The sequence below is a fragment of the Macaca mulatta genome, chromosome 2 (assembly GCF_049350105.2).
Source record: "Macaca mulatta isolate MMU2019108-1 chromosome 2, T2T-MMU8v2.0, whole genome shotgun sequence".
NCBI classification, from domain to species: Eukaryota; Metazoa; Chordata; class Mammalia; order Primates; family Cercopithecidae; genus Macaca; species Macaca mulatta.
Window position 1 is genome coordinate 28,122,188 of NC_133407.1, and position 17,098 is coordinate 28,139,285.

Genomic DNA, 17,098 nt, shown 5'->3' on the forward strand with positions numbered 1-17,098 from the left:
GTCTCATCTTACCAGTAATTATTATTGTCACTAAAACCAATTTATGGTGCTGCTTTTCCAAACAACTCCTTGAAGCTTTATTTTACCTCATTTAGTTTACATAAGTGATTAGCAAATGTCATTGTTATGTATATTATTCAGTCAATTACCTAACAATTTAAAACACAGTAAGTGCAGACTTGGGAAGAGTATAATTCACAATATTGTAATAGGTTTGAAACACTAACAGAGCAAAACTTTCAGTAAGTGCTAAGTTTTCTTTAATTCTGCTCTAACAGTTGAGGACAAATGCTTAATCGAAGGCGGCAAGAATGAGCCAAAAAGAAAGACTTTAGCAATGGGGAAATACGTTCTAGGCCCTATTCACCTCAGAAAGTACATTTCCCTACCTAAAATTGGAGAATGGGAAGATAAAAGTCATTTAGGAGTTCATAAACCCATTCTTACTACAATGGTAGAAAGTCTTTTGAGAAAGCAATAACAGTGTTTACAAATTATTTTCCTTTAAGAAATCTCAACTCCACATTAGACAATTGTGTACCATAATAAAAAGAAATAAAAATAGTTAACATTAATGGAATCTATTTGGTTAGTTCTTTGTAGTAGAGTAACACCCATCACTGAACTTGAATTGCAACTAGTTGCATAAAAACATGCCAGGACACACTGCAGTTAGTATGTCAGTTTTGATGCAAAAAAAAAAAAAAAAAAAAAAAAAGCTTTATCCAATAAAAACCAATATGGGGTAATTGAAATACACTAACAAGGGGTATTAAACAAAATGGACGAAAGAGGGACCTATTCCATACACATATTCTATCTGCCACTTGACAGCTTTGCATCCATAGCCTAATGAGAAGGGGCTGCTGATCAACACCAAACCAATACTCTTCCTTGGACATTCTGGTCCATAAAACGACTTCAGTGTACTTAAATGTCTTCTGGAATAAAAGCAGATTGAATGGATGACTGTATTGATCTATGTCTAAGTGTTCTCAGTTTGGCTGTTTAAAAAAAATTTGCAGCTTACTAGAACAGATTAAGTTCTTCTTAGCTAATTCTTTTACTGTTTTACTATGTGCTAAAAGAGAACTTCAAGTATTCATTAACAGTAATTATAATATCTGGACAGTATTTTTGTATTAGTCTCACTTTTTGTATTTTTTAATTGAGCCAAATGACTCATATTGCCATTCCTAGACCCTTTGATTTGTATTCATCCAATAAGTAGATCTCTTCATAGCATTGATAAGCAACCTGATTTTGATTTGGATGAGCCTCCTTCTGCTCAAGATGCTGTGTTTACCACTGTAAAGTTAAAATAGTTATAAAATACAATTCTTGCATTCAAAGAACTTACAATATCATACTGGTAATAAATTGTTTCTATAAACAAAGACAGACGGAGGAGGCTTCTGCCCATTTCTCTGACTCTATCTCTCACTGTAGAATTATATCTATGCTTTGGGAATACAGGAATACTCATAGTTAACCAAAAAGTTGTGCTACTTCAAGTCTCTATGACACCATTTACACAGCCAATTCTGCCAAGAATACCCTTCTCATTTTTTCCACCTATACCTTTACCCTATGCACTTTTAACACTTCTAACTAGAGAAGTTGCCTCATCAGTGAAGCCAATTTTTATTTCTAATACAAGAAATGACTATTTTATCTCCTTTTCCTCCATGATATCCTATACTGGCTTCTGTCACACACCCAAAGTTTACAGACTCACACATTCCAGGCAACTAATAGAGGTGAGGGACATAACAACGGTAAAAGAAACAAATAGAGACTCCAGTGAATTGGGCAAAGTAGCTAAATAAAGTACTGCCATTAATTTTATTTAATTGTCTGCATGTCAAACAAGGTACACATAAAACTTAACCTATGATCCCTTCATTTTGGAATGTATAATCTATCTAACTTTGCTTCATTTACAAGAGTATAGCTTTCTCCTCCCCAAAATATAACAGTTCTTGAAGGACAAGACTGTGTCATAATCACCTCTATTTTCCCAACTTCTAACACAGTGCCTAATACATATTAAAAACTACCTGAATATCTCTTAAATGTATGGATGCAGTATTAGTCACTAGAAAGTGCTAGAGCTTTGTCCATATTGTTTGAAGTTTTTATGTTTTACCTGGGGAAAAGATTTTCTGAGGACACACTGTACAATTGTTGATGAGAGATACTTTCTACAACTAGCTGTCTTAGCCTGTTTTGTATTGCTACAACAAAACATCCAAGACAGTATAATTTATAATAAAATAAAATTTTGGGGGTTCATGGTTCTGGAGGCTGGGAAGTCCACTATCAAGGGGCCACCACTGGTGAAGGCCTTCTTATTGTGTCGTTCCATGGCAGAAGACAGAAGGGCAAAACAGAGCAAGAACAACAGAGGGCAAGAGGGGATCACACTTACTTTTATAGGAAACTCACTCCCACAATAATGACATTAGTCCTTTCATGAGGGTAGATCCCTCATGACCTAAACAGTTCCCACTAGGCCCCACTTCCCAACATACGGCATTTGGAATTAAGTTTTCCAGTCATGAACTTTGGGGAACCTAATCAAACTATAGCAATAACTAAACTAAGCTACAACTTTCATTTTAAGATTCCAATAATAAGTAGAGCAGTGACCAAAAAAGTGAAGCTGTATCCTTTGCCTTTATAATTGTTTTTAAACTTCACATCCTCCAAAACAAATTTGTTTAAAACAACAAAAAATACAATAAATTAGGAGAAAATCAAGTTCTACATTGGTTCTGCTCATGTTTAGAAGAAATGTTAAGACGAATGGATAGTTGGATAATTTTTTTTAAAACAAAGACTTAAAATATGCTGAGATTTCAGCAGCACAGATGTATATAAAACAGGGACTATATGTGGCCACTCATTCTTCTTTGTAATAGTAGAGATACTATATTCAACAAAATTAGTCCTTGGAATCCCAACAGAGGTATATTATCCAGTTTCCTAGGAGATACTTCCCAAAGTAAGTGATCGTGTGAATGCCAAAGTGTTAAGTACCACCTAAAAATCCCATAAATAAAATGTAGAAACTGCCTTTTCAAAATGTATTATAACAGTGAGAAAACGACGACAATGAGGAGATCTGATCTAGGGAAACCAAAACCTACCTCTTGTCTTTTGCCTCCATGGTTGCCTCGATTATTCCTGGAATTAAGATAGTTTAAATGATAATACCTCTTCCTCAAAACTCAACCACCTTTGTAAAGATAATGAGACACAACCAGGCTAAGAGGAGGAGAGGAGCCTGAATGGAGGTCTTGCCTGTATCCATGGCATAGATGAGGTTACTGACAGTAGAAAGGATAGGCCAGCATGTAGGTGAGTGCAGATAATTCCTACCCTCCAGGCCTCCCTGTTACATGGGTGAAAGCCTTATTGGCACCCATGGGAGGCACCCTGCTGAGGTCACTGGGACTCGGGGACATTAGGATGAAAGGAAAAGGGGGATACCTTTTTTCCTCTCTCTCTTGTACCCTGGGTATTCACTGGGAAGAAAAGGGAACTAAGGGATGCCTTTTTCGCCTCTTTCCAGATGGTAACCAGCCATCTTCAGTCTGCCTATCTCTTGAATCCATCCTGAATCACTGAGACTCCACTGACAGGGGGAAAAAAAAAGCCCTTCTTTCTCCCTTTTTGTCCTCTGTTCTCTTTTCACAGAGGAGTAATTGTGTCCCACTACCACAGGACACTCCCCCTTCAATGCATCCCCCAAACTGGGAAAGGTTCAATTCTCCCAAACCTTAAACTACTTGGCTTAAAATTGAGCTTGGGGGAAGGGAACACAGAAGCCTGACATGCCACAAAAGGGTAAAAGTTCTTGCCAGTCAGACTTCTAGCCACTCTCTCCCTGTGAAAACTGCTGAAAGAAATGGTAAAAATCACTGTTTATATCCTCTGTAAAGTTCTGATTAATGGACAAAGGGATTTGTGAGGCTAGTCTTTTTTTTTTTTTTTTTTTTTTTGAGACGGAGTCTCGCTCTGTTGCCCAGGCTGGAGTGCAGTGGCGCCATCTCGGCTCACTGCAAGCTCCGCCTCCCGGGTTCACGCCATTCTCCTGCCTCAGCCTCCCGAGTAGCTGGGACTACAGGCGCCCACAACCGCGCCCGGCTAATTTTTTGTATTTTTAGTAGAGACGGGGTTTCACCGTGGTCTCGATCTCCTGACCTTGTGATCCGCCCGCCTCGGCCTCCCAAAGTGCTGGGATTACAGGCGTGAGCCACCGCGCCCGGCCAAGGGCTAGTCTTAAGCTGTAGTGAATCTGTTGTACTGTGTGCTAAGAATTTGTCTTTCCATTTCTATCAGAAAGAGGGGTATGTTAGGAGAGAATGCAGGCCTAGGGCCCCATAAGCCTACTGTTTAAGCCAGCCTGGAAAACCGGTAACAAACTCTGCTACAGGTCTCTGAAGAAAAACGTTGGATGAGGTCTCCATCTTGTTTTATGTCCTTGGGAGCTTGCCCTGTAACCATGTGGCAGTACTTTCTTCTGGTCTATGCCAATTTACAGTGGAGACCTGGGTTCAATCCTGGCTTAGGAAATGAGTACTTTCTGGTTAATATCTGTGTGACTTTCACCATATGCTGATTCTCTTTCAATCCATGAACAACCTCCAGCTTCCTTTCTTAAATCTTCCTTTCTCTGAGCTACCTTTAAAGATTCTAGATTGTGTAGAAACTGCTTACCACCTCTTTGAAAATACCTAAGTCATAACCTTTGTTGAGACTTGTCGGTTTCACCTGTGAGGTTACTTTTGGTAAAGTCTAAAAGCCAGAAACATTGGCCACTTGGCATGGCTAAAGTCAGGTAATAATGGATTTTAAAGGATTTTTAAGAGCACTAGGGTTAAAAGTCAGCTTAATTAAAAGTGGATATCCAAGCTATAGGTATATCTAAAATGCCTTTATGTCTTTTCTCTTCTTGGATTTTATTTTACTGGACAAAATGTTTTTTTCTTCTCCATCACCTGAATTATTTTTCTCCATTTTGTTTTGCCACCCTTAATGCACACGAGTGGCCCTAAGATAACTTCTGAGAGCATGGGACTCCTTGGGAAAAACAAAGGAGGTGGCACTGACCCTATTTTGGAAAAAACTTCTGTTTTTCTTATGGAATCCCAGGAATGAAAAATTGATACATCCCTCTCAAAATTCATTTTTGTCTTCCAGCTATACCTGCTTATTAGGTCCTAGAAACTGCATGCTTTCCCAGCCCTGCTTTTTGAAGGGCTGTACCCTGACGCCAGTAATCCAATTAGAAGACTAGCAAATAAAAAATCTTACAACTACTGAATCTTCTTCTGTCTGTGTAGTTTTATATGTGTTATGTGTCTGATGTTTACATTTTTAAAAAGCTCTAATTAATTGGTTTAAACAAAACAAGCACTTAGATCAAATATTTTTAAAGAAAAAATAAAAGCTGTAATGCCTTTTAGTTCATTTGACTAATCTTTAAGAAATAAAAACAGTTTTGCCGGGCGCATTGGCTCACGCCTGTAATCCCAGCACTTTGGGAGGCCGAGGCGGGCGGATCACAAGGTCAGGAGATCGAGACCACGGTGAAACCCCGTCTCTACTAAAAATACAAAAAAATTAGCCGGGTGCAGTGGCGGGTGCCTGTAGTCCCAGCTACTCGGGAGGCTGAGCCAGCAGAATGGCGTGAACCCAGGAGGCGGAGCTTGCAGTGAGCCGAGATGGCGCCACTGCACTCCAGCCTGGGTGACAGAGCAAGACTCTATCTCAAAAAAAAAAAAAAAAAAAAAAGAAAAAGAAAAACAGTTATAAAGATTGCTAAAATACAAATGTCTTCAAAATGTAAATATGTGGTCTAAATTATGTTCAGATATTAGATTTGCTAAATGCTTTACAGTCATAAACTGCTTCCTTTATCTTTCAAAATTGTTCAACTGGCTGGCTTTACAGTTTGGTGAGGTCTGGGGACATATGGAATTAACCATTCCTCTAACTATCCTGGAAACAGTCAAACCTTATCTGTACCTAGTACTTAATTAAAATAACATAAAAGGTTTTACATTAAAATTAAAAATTGCTAAGAGTCACCATTATAACACATAACAGAGACTAATGAAAACAGATTAACATTCAAGGTGTGTAAGGAAAGTAAAATGTGTTTTTAGTAAAATATTTTAAGAAGGCATGGGAATAAAAATTTGTGCCTAGAGGGTTAAAGGATTGTTTTAAATAAGATAAAGCTAAAGGTTTAAACAAGTTGTGGAACGTTTATAAAAATTAATCTTGCACAAGAAATTATTTATGTGAACATATTGACTATATTCAAAAGGGTATTATGTGGTTTTGCCATAAATGGAGCATAAAACAAAAGCACAACAAGGTTTTCTTAAGGTACTGATCTTCTCTTTAATAAAAATTTGAAAAGAGTTATAAAAGGTTTATAAGAATCTCACCTCATGGTCAAACTGGTTAAGATTAGACAGAATTGGCCGGGCGCGGTGGCTCAAGCCTGTAATCCCAGCACTTTGGGAGGCCGAGACGGGTGGATCACGAGGTCAGGACATCGAGACCATCCTGGCTAACACGGTGAAACCCCGTCTCTATTAAGAAATACAAAAAACTAGCCAGGCGAGGTGGCGGGCGCCTGTAGTCCCAGTTACTCGGGAGGCTGAGGCCGGAGAATGGCGTGAGCCCGGGAGGCGGAGCTTTCAGTGAGCTGAGATCCGGCCTCTGCACTCCAGCCTGGGTGACAGAGCGAGACTCCGTCTCAAAAAAAAAAAAAAAAGATTAGACAGAATTATCTATAATGTCTTAATTATAAAAAGCTGAGGTTGACATTAATAGTCAACTAACGAAAGGGGGAAAATTGGCTTTCTCTCTCCTTTGAACAAGATTTACGTGTAATAGTAAAGGATAATGAAAATTTTTCATTTGCCCTGCAAATACTGAAAAAAAGAAGAAGATGACAGGAGACAGATTGTTTGCAAAGCTAAGTCTTCCTCTTAATGAGTAAAGGTTTTATGCCTTTTTAAAGTATCTTTGAGTCATCATTTTGGCTAAATAACTTATGGTAATCTGGAATTCTATTTCATAATGTCAAGTGTTTTAAACCTCTAATATGTTTAACAGGCTTCCCAAAATCAAATTTCAGCTTCAAAAATTGTCTTTCCTTACTCCTAATTTTGGATGCCACAGAGGGTCCCTGGAGCATCCAAAAGAGAGTTAAACAGGATTATGTGACATGTTTAGTTACATGGATTGCCAAAATAAAAATAATGTTTAATCTTCTTCAGGTTGTATTTTAGTGAATACTAATATATGTTCCAAAATTTTCTGGAATTTCTAAAATTCTAATGTCTGAGTATATGTTATCAATCATAATTAATGTTATGTTGTTGTATGTTGTTATTGTAAACAGAAATAACCAAATTTGTCAATCATGCTTTTTATTGTAAATACCCTGGACATTTTTATTCACAGACAATTGTTGTCTTGCTTTGATCCTTTTCAAAAGATGGTTTTTAATCAGTTATAGGACTTTGAGAGGTGCTCTTAAGTGCAGGTTCCTGATATCTCTGGGGATTGTGACGTTGGAATAATGGAAAATCATTCAGGACTCATGAGTTGAAATGTTCATGAATATCAAACAGAACAAGAGTTAACTGAGTGGAATGAACTAACAGAAAACTACAGTAATTCTTTTTAGCTTTTTTCTAAAAACATTGCTGATCCTTTTTTTGTTTTTCAGAGTCAAGGAAACCTTTCTCTTGAGCTATCCACAGCTTTTAACAATTGAGTAAGGTATCATTCTGTGAACAAAATTTGGAGCATATCTGTTTCTCTCTCTGCCTGGCTTCTCCGGAATTCAGAAACTTTGTGAGTATTCTTAACTTATGGCAATATAGTTATTTGCATCAGTGCAATAAGAATACATTTTCTTTTGCAACAGGACAGAACTGCAGAAACTGGTTGTTTTACTGAGGCTTTGACTGGAATGGCATGCTTTCTTTTAGGAAATCAAGCTTGACTTGCAGAGTCAATAAAAGTCCTTTTGGAAAACTGGCCTCATACCTTATCTACACAGTCCCCATACAGGGTTCCTAACCTGTGATGAGTAAAGAAAGTCACTTTCTAACAGGTCCAGGAGCCTCAAGCTATCTTGGGACCTTAAGAAGAGAGGAGTTTACCCAACTCATAGGTATTTGAGGGTACAAACCCATAGCTGGGCTTGGCTTTAAAAGGTCCCACCTGAGATGTCTTGTGGAACAGAGTTCCATCAAAGCAACTTTAAAAGCCTATGTGAAACACAGTTATTTTTGCTACACTTTATGCAAATAATCAGGCCAAGTATAAGACTAAAGTTTATTGTGAAAACAACTCAGTTCTATCATGATTTTCTTCTGACAAAAATGAGGACTGGAGAGAAAAAAATTATGTTTCAAAACTTACGCACTTATTCAATTCTAGTGACATTAGTTGTTTTAAGTTTTTAATGTACATTTTACACTAACCCTGATTATTCCTGTGAATCAACCAGTGATCTCTGGCTGTAGCTCAAAAGAAACAAAAGGTAGAGATAATGTAAATATCCAGATCAATATTGTAACTCTGAGCAATTATCCTACAAATCCTGCCAGGTAATAGTAAATAAGTTGCCCATAACCTGGAGGTTTATTTCCTTGGGAAAATAAGACAAAGGGAGCTAACTGAAGCCAAGCCCCATGAACCCAAATCTTAGCAGGCATAACTATCACCACCAGTTATCTGGGTGTCCCAGCAGCCTCAGGATTTTAAAGCTTACCCCCTTAAGTCCTTTACCCCCTTTTTTCATTTTGATACGTATCTTCTAAATAACCTGGTTTGTCTCTTCTTGCCTTCAGGCCACCAAACTCCAAATGGTGATGAAACCAGAGCCTCAGACAATGGCTCCCTTTTACTATGGACCCTTAGATAGGCCTCTGATCGGGAGATCTGACTACCATGTTCCCAAAACAGTACCCCTTCAACAGGAAGCAGTCAAGATCAGTTTTTATCACTATTCTAACAACAGTTAGATGTACCTCTTCAGAGGGCAGGAGGCAGAGAAATAATTAGGCAGATAGGCTTGGGTCCCCAGTGAAACCCCACCTTCAAGCCAAAGACAATCCCAAGTAAATCCTTGCACCAGAGTGAGAAACTGTCTTCCTGTTTGGTGCACTTTCCTCTGATTGATCCCCACCCTTAACCTATTTCATATATATCTACCCTTCTCTAATTTTTTTGTTTTACACTGTTATGACCTCCTTTGAGTGCTGCCTTTGTTTTAACGTTTTTGCATACTCAACCAATCAGCATGCACTCCCCTATTCTGAGCCCATGAAATGCGCCCCAGACTCAGCCACACTGAGAGAGAAACCACCCAACTGCAGGGGTGGGGGACTACCCTCTGCATCCCCTCTCCACTGAGAGGTGTTCCAGTTCTCAATAAAATTCTTCACCCATCTGCACCCTTCAATTGTCAACACATCTTCATTCTTCTCGGATGCACAACAAGAGCTCAGGAACTACCAAACCCAAGTGCAAGCTATAGCACAGGCCATCTGAGTGAACAAGGCACCTCCGGCAGCAGGCCCAGGGCCAAGTGAAGCCCAGGCAGGGAGTGCATCACCAGCCATGGAGGACCTCGGTTGGCAAAGTGGCCAAGAAGAATCCTGAATCATTTCCATGCATTTAAATTACCTGGTCCTTGAAGGCACTTAAGTTTGAAATCCTTGAGTGAAAGAATAAGAATGAGCATTTATATTTACAAAAATAAAGATATGAATTCTAGGTTCATGTATTAGCTGTGTCCTAATTAGCAAAGGGTTAAATTCTTTATGCCTCAGTTTCTGCAGGGCAAACTACATTATTTCACAGGATTTCTATAAAGACACAATGAGAAAATGTTTACAAATGACCTGGAGCACAAGATGTACTAAAAAGTCACTATTCATACATCATCTTAACTTGGATTCCCCATAAAGCAGAGCCGAAGGCAAAGCTGTATAATATATTTGGGAAGTAATTCCAGAGAGCATGAGGAAGATAGGTGTGGGGGATGAGAGAGAGAAAGCAAATATAAGAATGTGATGATGTTGAGCTGTCCATCATTAACAGGCAACTGGTACTCAATTCTCTGGGATCTCATAAGAACATTTCTAAAATGCATTTCAGAATTCTCCACTTGGTATACAAAGGAGGGAAGTATTTAGCCATAGGTTCCTGTCCCTCATTATTCACTGGTGATCATATCAACAATGACTCAGCCACACTTCCATGTTGCACACACGTGAATGCTGAGAAGATGTCCTTGATATCAAAGAATATACAGAGAAGGAAGCAAGAGGTATGTAGTATGGCCCTAAAGGAAGACACTGTCAGGTTGCACCAACATGTAACCAGACAGTCTGCTAGAGCTGGTTACCACAGTAGTGTCTGGAGTAAGACACATGGCTGAGAATATGGCACACAAAATTATAATAATAATGATGCATAATTTGCCATATGGTTCCCCAGCTTGTTGGATACTTCTTCATAAGAGCTTGGATGTAGATCATGGCAAAAAGTACCATAAAAGAAAAAAAAATACTCAGATCCAGAATACATATTCTACACCTATTAATTTTTTGCTACCTAAAATGTGCAATTTTTTAATATCACTTCATTTGTTTCATTATTTTACTATCTTGTTTTTAATTTTTGGAGATACAGTGTGTATATATTTACGGAGTAGATATTTTGATGCAGGCATGCAATGTGTAATAATCACATCATGGAAAACAGGGTATTCATCCCCTCCAGCATTTTATTAGTCTATTCTCACGCTGCTATGAAGAAATACCTGAGACTGGATTATTTATAAAGAAAAGAAGTTTAATTGACTCACAGTTCTGCAGGGCTGAGGAGGCCTCAGGAAAATTACAATACTGGCAGAAGGGGAAGCAAACACATCCTTCTTCACATGGTGGCAGGAAAGAGAAGAATGAGTGCCCAATGAAGGGGGAACCCCCTTATAACACCATCAGATCTCATGAAAACTAGTTACCTATCATGAAAACAGGATTGGAAAACCACCCCCATGATTTAATTATCTCCACCTGGTCCCTCCCACAACACATGGGGATTATGGAAACTACAATTCAAGATGAGATTTGGGTGGGGACACAGCCAAACCATATCAAACATTTATTCTTTATTACAAATTATATAATTTATCTATATAGTTACTTTTAAATGCACAATTAAATTAGTATTGACTATAGTCACCCTGCTGTGTTATCAAATAATAGGTTTTATTCATTCTAACTTTTTCTTGTATTGATTAACCATCTCCACCTCCCCTCACCTAAATACCCTTTCCAGTCTCTGGTAACCAACATTCTATTCTTATGAGTTCAATTGCTTTGATTTTTAGACCCTACAAATAAGCGACATGTGACGTTTGTCTTTCTGTACTTGGCTTATTTCACTTAACGTAACAACCTCCAGTTCCATCAACATTGTTGCAAATGACAGGATCTCATCCTTTTTATGGCTGAATAGCACTCCATTGTGTTAATATACCACATTTTCTTTATCCATTCATTTACTGATGGGCACTTGTTTCCAAAAGTTGGCTGCTGTTAACAGTGCTGCAACAAACATGGGAATGCAGATATCTATCTCTTTGATATGCTGATTTCTTTTGGGTATATACCGAGCAGTGATATTGCTGGATTGTATGGTAGTTCTATTTTTAGTTTTTTGAGGAATCTCCAAACTGCTGTCTATGATGGTTGTACATACCTTTCTACCAACAGTGTACAAGGGTTCCCTTTTCTCCACATCCTTGACAGCATATGTTGTTGCTTGACTTTTAGATAAAATTTTTACTGGGGTGAGATGATATCTCACTGTAGTTTTGATTTGTATTTCTCTGATGACCAGTGATGTTCATCGCCTTCTTTTTTTTTTTTTTTTTTTTGAGACAAGGTTTTGCTCTGTTGCCCAGGCTGGAGTGCAATGGCACAATCTCAGTTCACTGCAACTGCCTCCCAGGTTCAAGCAATCCTCTTGCCTCAGCCCTCTGAGTAGCTGGGACTACAGACATGTGCCACCATGTCCAACTAATTTTTTGTATTTTTAGTAGAGACAGAGTTTTACCATATTGCCTGGGCTGGTCTCCAACTCCTGAGCTCAAGTGATCCACCCAACTCAGCCTCCCAAAGTGCTGTGATTATAGGTGTGAGCCACTGTGGCCAGCCTGTTGACCACGTTTTCATATGTCCGTTTGCATTTCTATATCTTATTTTGATAAATATCTACTTAAATCTTTTGCTCATTTTTAAATCAGATTATATATTTTCCTGTTTGAGTTCCTTATATATTCTAGCTATTAATCCTGTCAGATGGGTAGTTTGCAAATATCTTCTCCCATTCTATGAGTCATCTCTTCACTTTGTCAATTGTATCCTTTGCTGTACAGAAACTTTATCTTGATGTGATTCCATTTCCCCATTTTTGCTTTGGTTGCCTGTACTTGTGGGGTGTTATGCAAAAAAATTTTGCCCAGACTGATGCCCTTGAGAGTTTCTCCATGTTTTCTTGTAGTAGTTTCATAGTTTGAGGTCTTAGATTTAAGTCTTTAATCCATTTTTATTTGATTTTTGTATATGGCAAGAAATAGGGGTCTAGTTTCATTCTTCTGCATATAGATATCCAGTTTTTCATTTACTTATCCAGCACCATTTATTGAGGATACTGTCTTTTCCCCAGTGTATTTTCTTGACACCTTTTTCAAAAATGAGTTCACTCCAGGTATGTGGATTTGTCTCTGGATTCTCTTTTCTGTTTCATTGGTTTATGTGTCCGTTTTTATGCCAGTACCTTGCTGTTTCAGTTACTAATGCTCTACAGTATGATTTGAGTTAGGTAACATGCTTCCTTCAATTTTTTCTTTTTGTTCAGGGTAGCTTTGACTATTCTGAGTACTTTGTGATTCCATATAAATTTGAGAATTTTTTTTTCTATTTTTGTGAAGAATGTCATTGGGGATTACAATGAATCTGTAGATTGCTTCAGGTAAGGTATTAATCGGGATTCTCTAGAGGGACACAAATAATGGAAGATATATATATATTTATATTTATGAGTTCACTAAGTATTAACTTATGTGATCACAAGGTGCCACAATAGGCCATCTGCCTACTCACTAAGGAGCAAGGAGAGCCAGTCCAAGTTCCAAAACCGAAGAACCTGGAGTCCAACATTGGAGGGCAGGAAGCATCCAGCATCGGAGAAATATGTGGGCTGGGAGGCTATGCCAGTCTCTCTTTACACATTTTTCTGCCTGCTTATATTCTAGCCACACTGGCAGCTGATTAGATTGTGCCCACCCAGATTAAGTGTAGGTCTGCCTTTCCCAGCCCACTGCCTCAAATGTTAATCTCCTTTGACAACACCCTCATAGACACACCCAGGATCAATACTTTGTATCCTTCAATCCAATCAAGTTGACACTCAGTATTAACCACCACAGGTAGTATGGACATTTAAAAAATATTAATTCTTCGCATCCACGAACATGAGATACCGTTCCATTTTGGGGTATCCTCTTCAATTTCTTTCATCAGTATGTTATAGTTTTCATTATAAAGATCTTTCGCTTCTTTGGTTAAGTTAATTCCTATATATTTACTCGTATTTGTGACTACTGTAAATTGGATTACTTTTAAAAATTTTTTTCAGATTGTTCACTGTTGGCATATAGAAGTGCTACTGAGTTTTGTATGTTTGTTTTGTATCTTGCAACTGTACTAAATTTGTTTTTCAGTTCTAATAGTTTTTTGTGGGTTCATTTTAGGTTTTTCCAAATGTAAGATTTTATCATCTGCAAACAATAATAATTTGACTTATTTTCCAATTTGGATGCCCTTTATTTATTTCTCTTTTCTGCTCTAGATAGGACTTACAGAACTATGTGCAATAATAGTTGTGAAAGTCAGCATCTTTGTCTTCCAGATCTAGGAGAAAAGACTTTCAGTTTTTCCCCATTTGAAATGATATTAGCTGTGGGTGTGTCACATATGGTTTTTATTATGTTGAAGTATGTTCCTCCTATATTCAGATTTTTTAGTGAACTTCAATTTTTAGAGCAATTCAATTGCTGCTAAAAGAGCATTTGATCAATTTTAGGATCCCTATCATAAAGGGGGATGCATAAAGGGATGCTAAAATTGATCAAATGCTTTTTCAGCAGCAATTGAAATCATATGGTTTTTGTCCTTCATTCTGTGATATATCACATTGATTTGTGAAGTTGAACCATCCTTACATCCTTGTGATAAATGCCACATGGTCATGATGAATGATCTTTTTAATGTATTGTTGAATTTGGTTTGCTAGTATTTTGTTGAGAATTTTTGCATCAATAGTCACCAGAGATATTGGTCTGTAGTTTTATCTTTCGATGTGTCTTTGTCCAATTGTAGTATCAGGATAATACTGGCTTCATAGATTAAATTTGAAACTACCCCCTCCCTCCTCTATTTTTCAGAACAGTTTGAATGGGATGGGTATTAATTGTTCTTTAAATGCTCTGTAGAATTCAGCAGTGATATCATCAGGTCCTGGGCTTTTCTTTACCAGAAGACTTTTACTCCTTTGATAGTCTGTTGTTATTGGTCTGCTCAGGTTTGGAATGTCCTCATGGTTCAACCTGGGTAAGTTAGATGTGTTTAGGAAATTATCCATTTTTTTCCTAGATTTCCAAATTTATTGGCATATAGTCATTCACAGTAACCACTACATTCATAGTAACCACAAATCCTTTGAATTTCTGTAGAATTCATTTTAATGTTTCCTTTTTCATCTCTGATTTTATTTATTTGGGTGTCCTCTCTTTTTTTCTTAGTTCATCTGGCTAAAAGTTGGTCAATTCTATCCATCTTTTTTTTAAAAAACACTTTTAGTTTCATTTTTTTAATTTTCTTCATTTCAAATTGATTAATTTATGTTCTGACCCTTATTCTTTCTTGTAATTTTGGTTTCTGTTTGCTCTTGCTTTCCCAGTTATTTAAGATGAATCTTTAGGTTATTTATTTGAAGTTTTTCTTCTATTTTGATGTAGGCACTTATAGCTATAAATTTCTCTCTTAATACCACAATGTTTTGTTATATTGTGTTTCCATTGTCACTTGTTTCAAGAAATTTTTCTATTTCCTTCTTAATTTCTTCATTGACCCACTACACGTCATTCAGGAGTATATTGTTTAATTTCAATTTATTTGTACATTTTCCAAAATTCTTCATTATTGATTTCCAGTTTTATTCAATTATAGTCAAAGTATTTGATATTATTTCAATTTTTTTAATGTTTTAAGACTTGTTTTGTGACCTAACATATGGTCTATCCTTGAAAAGGATTCATTTTCTTAGGAGAAGAAAGTATATTCTGCAGCCATTGGATGAAATGTTCTGTAAATAGCTACTTGGTTCATTTGTTCTATCGTGCAGATTAAGTTTAATGTTTCTTTATTGGTTTTCTGTCTGGGAGATCTGTTCGACACTGAAGTTTGAGGTGCTGAAGTCTCTAGCTATTATTGTATTGGGAAATATCTCTCTCCTTAGCTCTAATAATATTTGCTTTATATATCTGAGGGTTCCAGTGTTGGGTGTGTGTATATATTTATCATCATTATATCTCTTGCTGAATTGACCCCTTTATCATTATATAATGATCATCTTTGTCTCTTCTTACAGTTTTTGTCTTGAATTCTGTTTTGTCTGATATAAATATAACTACTCCTGCTTTTGTTTTTCAGTGACATGAAATATCTTTTTCTATCTCTTTTAGTCTATGTATTTTTATAGGTGAAGTGTGTTTCTTGTAGGCAACAGGTAATTGTGTCTTTTGACTGTAGAGTTTAATCCATCTACATTCAGTGTTATTATTGATAACTAGGGACTTACTCCTATCTTTTGTTTTCTGATTGTTTTGCAGCCATCTCTTTCTTCTTTCCTTCCTTCCTGTCTTCCTTCTTCGCTTCTTTCCGATATTCATTTTAGAAAAGGTGATTTTCTCTGGTGTTATGCTTTAATTTCTTGCCTTTTATATTCTGTGTATCTTTTGTGTATTGATTTGACATTACCATGAGTCTTGCAAATACCATCTTATAACCCATTATTATAAACTGATGAAAACAACACTCATTGCATAAACACATGAACAAACACACAAAAAGGAACTAATAAAAAACTCTACACTTTAACTTCATCCCCCACTTTTTAACTTTTGGTTGTTCTTCTTTATGTCTTATTGTCTTATCTATGTTTTGAAAAACTGTTATGGTCTTTATTTTTCATTGGTTTATCATGTACTCATTCTATGTAACAGTTTACACACTACAATTACAGTGTTATAATATTCTGTATTTTTCTGTGTGCTTACTATTACCAAGGAGTTTTAACCCCTCAGATAATTTATTCTTGCTCATTAACATCCTTTTCTTTCAACCTGAAGAACTCCCTTGAGCATTTCTTGTAGGACAGGTTGAGAAATAAAATACTTCACCTTTTGTTTTTGTGAAGAGATATTTATTTTTCCTTCATGCTTAAAGAATATTTTCACCAGATATACTACACTCTGGTAAAAGATTTTTTTTCCTTCAGCATTTTAAATATGTCATATGATTCTCTCCCAGCCTGTAAGGTTTCCACTGAAAATTCTGCTGCCAGTATGTTGTTTCTTTTCTCTTGCTGCTTTTAGGATCCTTTCTTTACCCCTGTCCTTTGGGAGTTTATTAAACACCTTAAGGTAGAGTCTTCTTTAGATTAAATCTGGTTCATGTTCTATAACATACTTTTATCTGAATGCTGATCTCTCTTCTCTCTAGGTTTTAAAAGTTCTCTGATATTATCCCTTTGAATATACTTTACCCCATATCTCTCTCGCTACCTCCTTTTTAAGGCCAATAAATCTCACATTTGCCTTTTGAGACTACTTTCTAGATCTCGTAGGTGTACTTCCTTTTTTCCTATGTATTTTCAAATAGTCCGTTTTCAAGCCCATTAATTCTTTCTTCTGCTTGAT